We start from the raw sequence: 7,056 nt of genomic DNA, 5'->3' as shown, positions 1-7,056 counted from the left end.
GGCTATAACTCTCATTTTTCTGAAGAAAATGATTCTAGTTCAAAAGTCTGGCATGAAAGGCTGCAGGCGATGTGAATCCCTCCAAGGAATGCTAGACCTTTAATTTTAATTAGTCACATATTTGTAGCTGTCTAATGCAAATTATAAATTTGCTGCACAATTGTGTTTGTGTGATGTCAGACTTTGAAGATAAATGAGGGTTTTCATAGAAATCTGTTTGATAAAAACACACAATTTACTTCAGCTCAGTGTGTTTTCAATACTTTCAGGGTATGTATTTGATTCAAGCTATTTGCAATTAGCTTAATTCTGTGACTCGGTGGATGTATCCCTCCAGCTGGGAGCTTGTTTGTGTCTTTCGACTTGTCTGCCTCACTGCCGGAAATAGTCATTGACTCAGAAACAATTACCCTTATGACGAAAATAATTCAATTAATTTCCTTCATTTCCAAAGTAATAATGCAGAACATAGTTCATTTTCCCATTCTGCTATAAAATACATAAGGTTTCCATAAGACGGCACATTTGCCTATGGCTTCAGTTCTATTTTTTTTTTTTCTCCTGGAGATGCACTTCCTTAATCTTTTCCATTCATTTCAAATGATTTATGAGTTTGCAGAGATGATCTCGTTTAGTTTTTCAAAAGGTCCGGTGAGGCAGAAGACGGCAACATAAGTTGACTTCAAATCATCATTTGTGCGTCTTTTTCCTTCATCCGCCGTCCTTTAAGTGTTTTTTTTTTTTTGTCCATCGCCAGTCACAATAATGATGATTGAATATGCTGGTAAAAAGAATGTGCTTCAAACTTTCAGTTTAACTCTGACATGCATTTAATAATGTGCCACAGCCGCACTGCAGACATCTTGACACCTCTTATCTACATCTTGATGACATTTTCTCTTATGTAAAGAACCCAAAACCGATGCAACCTTTTTAAAGAGCCTGCGAAAATGATGGGATTTAGAACTTTGTGACAGTGTTTGAAGTACTGCAAAAATTACATCAACTTCATTTTTATTCCTTTCCTGAAGTCATCCTTTTCCTCATATTAAAGGTTTGTCATTTCCTGCAGGATAAGATCAGAGGTTACATGATGTTGCTGTGATGCCCGCTAGCTTTGGTCATGAGTGTTTCCTCAATGTAGGGATGCAGCAAAGTTTGGCCTGCCCTGGGCTGATGTGTGCATCACTGATATAAGAACTTCCAGGGGCTTGTTCTTCTCTCTGATTCTCAAGGCTTTCTGTGATGTTTTTACCAGTTAGAGGAACGGATACATCAAGAGCTTCTGGAGATCTCACAACAGTTAGACAGTATGTTGTCGTGTTTCTCATAGAAACATAAATAATAAGTTTGACCCAGTTAGGGCTCATCTCTGCATGTTTTTTTTATTTTATTTTTTTTATTTTATGGACATTTTTTTAAGTGACAAATGTAAAAATAAATAAGAAATACCTCTTTTTTTTACATTCAAATGTTCAGTATGGGGCAGTTGAAGTGTGCCTAATGATGTGGAGATGTCCACATGTTGAAAACATTTTGGCATAATTTATTGTTTAAATTACACTTGGATTTAGTACATATTATAATTTTGGGACTGAAGTGGTAGCTTTATATATATATATATATATATATAGCTGTTTACATATACATATATAGTTTTTTTTGTTGTTGTTTATTTGTTTTTATTTATTTTTATGTGAAGTTACTGATTTGCAGTCCATTACAGGAACATATTGATCTGTTTCACATGTTTACATGTGGAAAAAATAATATCACATGAATATGATGGGAAAATGTGGCAACAATCACACACAAAACGTGCAAACTGTGAATAGATCACACAGTTTTTTACCAAGTTTTCACACGTGAAAACACAATTTCCACATATGTTTTATTTTTGTTTTTTTTATCAATATTTCTAAGGGTTTGTGTGCAAAAATGGAATTGCAGTCTCAAATCTAAGCTGTTCAACTGGTATTAAATATATTTTTAAGTGTTTAAAGGAATACATCCACTTTAAATTGTCCTGGTCTTTAGAATGACGGTATAGAAAGGTTAATGTCATACATATAGACATTTTAATGACCCTAAAAAAAAAGAGTTTATCTCTTACCATATTAAAGAGCTAACAGCCACTCCAAGCAGGGTCATAACCAAAGTAGATTGCTGCTGTTTTAAAATAACGTCATCAATCTTGTTTTTGTTTTTTTTTAGCTACATGATTATTTGTGGTTTGGTTGTTTGGAAAAAGCTTGACATCTTTTTTTTTTTTTTTTTTTTTAATCTCAGCAACTCTATTCAGCTCCCTCCAGGTGATCCCAAGGTGATCCTTGACCAAAGAGCATAGATATATCCTCCTGTAACTTCTACGGCTGCTCCGAAGTGTCTCCTTGCAGTCTGACATCACTTGAAATCCCTTAGATGGAGGTTTCCTGGAGGCTTCTTGATCAGATGCCTAAATCACCTCAACTGACTCATTTTGATCCAGAGAAGCAGCAACTCTTCTCTAAGCTACCCTGAGATGATGGAGCTCCTCACATTATCCTCTAAAGCTGAGCCCCACCCCTGCAAAGAAAGCTTATTGCTGTCTTTTGTTTTTGGTCATGATTCATCCTTTACTAACACCTGCATGTTGGAACGTATAGAGAGTGTTGCATTTCAGCTCAGCACCTTTTTCATCACCTGACCAGATTATTGTACTCATTGTTAAAGATGAGGCCCACATCCATTGACCTATCTCCCACTCAGTTCTCCCATCATCATGTTTTTAGGCAAACAAACAAAAAAAAAAATACAATAAATGGATTGATGTTTATTGTTTGTGTTGTTATCAATCAATTCAAACAGACATATGATAAAACTGTTTGGAGGGATTTAATCTAAATCAGAAGAGCAACATCTTGCTGCTGCTGCTGCCAGTACTCCCACTTACAATTATTCATACAACATATGTAAACAAAGGTTGACAAGGTTGGCTTTTTGGAATTGTGCACAACACTTGACAACAGGAATGGTTAAATGATTTATTGAAATATTGTTGCTGGTGGAGGTCTGCGTTTGAGAATGGTTCCAATCTGTAGAGACAGGGAGATTAGTAAATGTGTCTTTACTGTGAAAGTTCAGAGGTTTATAATGGTAGTCACTAACCTTCATAGTCAGGTAAGGGAGGGACTCCTTCACAGAACTGGTGAGGCCGACATTATGTGCTATGAGTGAGCTTCAGCAGAGAGAGAGAGACTTATGCAGAGTGTAGGTTTCAGGATTGTCCAGGGACGAAGTCCAGTAAAGCAGGAAGGGGTCAAGAACCATCCATCCATCTCTCCATTATCTTTTAACCACTTCTTCCATTTTGGGTCAGGGGGGTCGCCGGTGCCCATGTCCGGCAATCACTGGGCAAGGGGTGGGGTACACCCTGGATGGGTCACAAGTCCATCACAGGGACACACAGAGACAAACGAGACAAACAACCATTCACTGTCCCACTCTCACCTAGGGACAATTCAGATTTACCAATCAGCCTTACATGTATGTTTTTGGCCTGTGGGAGGAAACCGGAGCACCCGGAGAAAACTCACGCATGCACGGAGAGAACATGCAAACTCCACCCAGGAAGGCCCCCAGACCGGGATTTGAACCAGGGACCTGCTCGCTGAGAGGCAGCAGCTCGACCAGTTGTGTCACCGTGCTGCGGGGTCGAGAACCATTGAGCAGAAATTCAAAGCCACATCCAAAATGTGATCCATGAGGCATAGTCGTGATAATAACAAGCAGAGTCGGTACCGTGGTCAGAGAGCAGAATCCAAATCAGGCAAGGGGCAGACAAGGTGAAGAATCCAGGAGACAGGCGTAGGGTCAAAATAAGACAGGTATGCAAGACTATGGCATGGACGCTGTACATCTAATATCACAAGGAGTTTGATGATCTAGTAATGAGTGTGAGAGATTGAGACTTAAAGAGAGAGTAGAACAGGTGCATAAAATGAAGGCTGATTACTGAGGTGACGCAGAGTGGGCATGCCGTAGAGTGACAGGAGGAGAGCTTGAACAAGAACAGTGGGACAAAAACAAAGCATGAAGAATGGAAACTATGACAGAGGGGGCAGAAACATGACATAGCCCTACTCTTTAAGGTCCTGCCCCTGACAGATTTTTAGGATGGTCAGAATGAGAGCTATGGAAATCCCGTATGGGGGTCTTGTCCAGAATGTGACAGGCAGGAACCCAGGACTGCTTCTCAGGTCTATAGCCCTCCCAGGTAGTGTAGGCCCCGACCCCACCGTCTGGAGCAGAGCAGCCTTCTGACGGTGTAGGCTGGGAACCCATTAATCAGTCAAGCGGGAGAAGAGGGCCAGGAGAAGGATTCAAACGTGAGGACATGAGGGTTTTAATGTGGGAGACATGAAATGTGGGGTGTACCTTCAGGGAGTGGGGTAAGTGTAGGCAGACCACCACAGGGTTAACTATCTTGGAGATGGGGAAGGGTCCCGCGAAGGGAGACAATAGTTTTTTGTGATTCCACCCAGAAGTGAAGGTCTCTTGTGGACAACCAGACCTTCTGGCCCACCTGATATGAAGGGTTCTGAGAATGTTGTTGATTTCCCCCCCGACATAGACCACAGAGGTCTTAATGAGGGCTTTCTTTGCATCAGTAAAGATAACTTCCAGGAGGAATTATTTAAAGACTGTTTACAAATTGAGACAAACATACCAAATGTACTTAATGTTTTCAACTACTTTTACAATCAGTGCAGAATTGGATTATAAAGCTGAAGTGTTTCGGACAAGAAATTTAACAATATTAAAAATATTTAAAGGCAATTTCTAGTCAAAAGTGTTAAAACACACACAAAAAAATAAAACTTTATTTAAACCTCGATCTTATTGAGCTCAACTTTCTTCTTGACCTTCTGCAGTACATCATTTTTAAAGTATTTTCTATCATTTTCAAAACAGTTTCTGTCCTCAGCTCTGCAGAATTTATGGACAGACTTTTCTATACACCATTATTTTTTCATGTTTCTCTTCATCTGGTTGAAAAGATAAATAGAAATAGTTCATTCCAGTGCCCCAACCAACATTTTTTTTTCCCATATCACAAAAGATCCACTTAATTTTGGTGAAAGCTGAAAAGCAGCATACCTTTCTGCTCTTTGTTTCAAAAGTCACACAAAGTAATATATTCAGACTATCAAATTTATGTATGAGATAAACTTAAAGAATAGTAGAGTAGACCAGAGGTATATCTTTACTCTTTCGCATTTGCTACTTGGCAGAAAACAAAGTTGGCTGAGGTTAGCAGCAGCTCACCTGGGGATGGGGTCAGGTCAGAAGCAGAGGGAGGGGAGCGCTATGTGGGATTGCTAAGTTTGAGTATATGTGAGTGGTAGAGGAGCATTTGAAATGTGAAGGGTTGCTTTTACAAGGCAAAAGTTCAAAAGTGCTTGGAACATATTTGCACATTGTCTGCAAAATTTGCCATAAAAAAAAAAAAAAAAAAAGAGCCAGTAATTACTATTTGCTTAAAAGCAAACAAGCAATACAATCAATTTTGCAACTGCATGACAGCTTGTAAAATTAACAACTTAATATGAGAAAACATGAGTGTTTTATTCTCAGCTTATGCGGATTTTGTCATCACAGTGTAAATGCTTATGAAGCATTCACAATATTGTGATCCATTTTTCTTTCTTAAGTTTTTCGGCGAGATTCTCATCCCACAGTTTTGAAGCTATTTCAACAAATCATCTATGAATTGGGGGAATGGTGGCATAGAGATTAGAGAAGGTGGCCCTGTGATCGCACATTCGCTGGTTCACCTCCTCAGTACCGACAACATCATAATGTGGGTGGAAAAGGTGAAGCATCCCACACCTGCCTTCACCTTCATTCGCCACACCCTGGGCCCTTGAGCACGGCCCCTACCCCCCACTCCTATCTGCTCCCCTAGGCGCCCTAGATAGCAGCTCTCTGCTCCACACAGTGGGCTGTGGTAGCTTGGTGGGCTGTGGTTGTGTCAGGAAGGACATCCAGTGTAAAAATAATTGCCAAGTCTTCGTGTGACTTAGTTTGTTGTGGTGACAAGGGAGCAGCTGAAAAAAAAAAAAAAAAAAAATCATCAAAACGTTCAGCTCTTTCAGGACAATCCTGAGATGAATTTTGGTATTGGTACAAAACGTTTTTTGAAATATTTAGCCATTTCTGCCATTTTTTTTTCTCATATAAAATGAATTGAGATAATTTTGCATATTTCAAATCTTTAGATCTGTTTACATCTTTTTACTGCTCCTTTCATATTTTGTTCTGCTTCAGCTTTTTTCATCTTATTTGTGCAAGTTTTAACATTTTCAGCTATTTTCAGCTAGTTTCAGCTATTTTCAGCTAATTTCAGCTGTTTATTTTACTGTTTTGTGCTCCTTTCAGGCTTTTTCTGCTAAGTACAACATGTTTGTGCTTCTTCTAACATATGTCTGCTAATTTTAGCTTGTTACTTTCCTTTCAACTTATTTCTGAAATTGTCAGGATTTTCTGCTATTTCAGATACTAAATAGTTTTTTTTAATGCAAATTCTAGCCTTTTCCAGATAATTCCACGTTTTGCATTAATTTTTTTTCAGCTTAATTCTGCAAAAATGTGCCCTGTCCAAGTCCTCATTGTAATTTCAGCTTCTTTCTGCCTTTTTAGCTACTTTTCAGCAGTTTTATTTGTTGTTGTTGTTGTTGCTAATTTAGGCTTTTCTCAGAAAATTTTCACTTTTTTCTGCTCATTTTTGCTTCTTTCAGCCTAATTGGGCAAACATCTGTACTTTCTGCTTTCTTATGCTAATTTAAGCTTGTTCTACCTTTTCAGCTACCTTTTTATCTATTTTTGCTCTTTTCAGATACATTCAAGTTTTTCATGGTAATCTCTGCAACTTTCAGCTTTCTTTCTGCAAATTTAAGCTTTTTATCAGATAATTTCCAGTATTTTGTTCTCATTTTTGCTTCTTCTGGCAAAAATATGTTTATTCTGCTGTGGAAAATAAATAATTGTTCTAAACTTTAAAAAAAACTCTTAAAA

General features: G+C 38.4%; 1 protein-coding gene across 1 annotated transcript in view; it reads right to left on the bottom strand.

The window, feature by feature from the left end:
- Positions 1-7,056, bottom strand: part of LOC119420635 (protocadherin-1) — a gene marked incomplete at its 3' end in the record, with an annotated part of 127,512 nt that overhangs the window by 110,378 nt on the left and 10,078 nt on the right.

The sequence above is a fragment of the Nematolebias whitei genome, chromosome 14, assembly GCF_014905685.2.
Source record: "Nematolebias whitei isolate Nwh7 chromosome 14, NemWhi1, whole genome shotgun sequence".
Taxonomy (NCBI): Eukaryota; Metazoa; Chordata; class Actinopteri; order Cyprinodontiformes; family Rivulidae; genus Nematolebias; species Nematolebias whitei.
This window is presented reverse-complemented; position numbering and strand designations above follow the sequence as displayed.